Source organism: Lepidothrix coronata, unplaced genomic scaffold (assembly GCF_001604755.1).
Source record: "Lepidothrix coronata isolate B3197 unplaced genomic scaffold, Lepidothrix_coronata-1.0 Scaffold1199, whole genome shotgun sequence".
Taxonomy (NCBI): Eukaryota; Metazoa; Chordata; class Aves; order Passeriformes; family Pipridae; genus Lepidothrix; species Lepidothrix coronata.
In genome coordinates this window covers 4,380-5,623 of record NW_016691379.1, presented here as the reverse complement: position 1 = coordinate 5,623, position 1,244 = coordinate 4,380, and positions in this window count along the sequence as shown.

Here is a 1,244-nt window from a genome sequence, read left to right as displayed (position 1 = left end):
GTACCTCGGGGGTCGTAGACGGTGACGGTTTTGTCGTAGGTGCCGGTGACCAGGACGTCGGGGCCGTAGGAGAGGCACAGCACGGCCGCCTTCTCCCTGGGGGGGCAGGTCGGGGGGCTCAGGGACCCCCCCAGAGCGGGGTGAGGGGGCTTCGACCCCGGCAGAAAACCGGGGGGAGACAGGGGAGGGGGGAACGACCCCCTGGGACTGAGGGGGGAACTCGGGGGGGGAACCTTCAACTGGTATTAATAAATTAATTAATTAAAATTTAATGTCATGAATCGAAATTTAATTATTTAATTAATATTCTTCCTTATTATAATATACACTTGCATATTAATATAATGGAATGATATGGAATGATATAAATATATAAATATATATAAAATAGATATAAAATATATAAATATATAAAAATATAAAAATATATAAAACATATAAAAATATATATAAAATATATAAAATATATAAAATATACATAAATATTTTTAAAAGATTTTAAAATATATATAAAACGTATGAAATATATATAAAATATATAAAATATATAAAATACACATAAATATTTTAAAAATATTTTAAAATATATATAAAACATATGAAATATATAAAATATATATAAATATATAAAATGCATAAATATATATATATAAATACATAAAAATATATAATATATATAAAATATATTTAAAATATATAAAAATATATAAAATATACATATTTTTAAAAGATTTTAAAATATATATAAAACGTATGAAATATATAAAATATATATAAATATATAAAATACATAAATATGTAAATATATATAAACATATAAAAATATATAATATATATAAAGTATATTTTAAATATATAAAACATATAAAATATAAATATATAAAAATATAAAAATATATAATACATATAAAATACATTTAAAATATATAAAATATAAATATATAAAAATACATAAATATAAAAAATACATATAATATATATAAAACATATATATAAATATATATAAAAATATATTAAAATATGTATAAAAATATATAAAAATACATAAATATAAAAAATACATATAATATATATAAAACATATATATAAATATATATAAAAATATATTAAAATATGTATAAAAATATATAAAAATACATAAATATAAAAAATACATATAATATATATAAAACATATATATAAATATATATAAAAATATATTAAAATATGTATAAAAATATATAAAAATACGTATAAAATATATT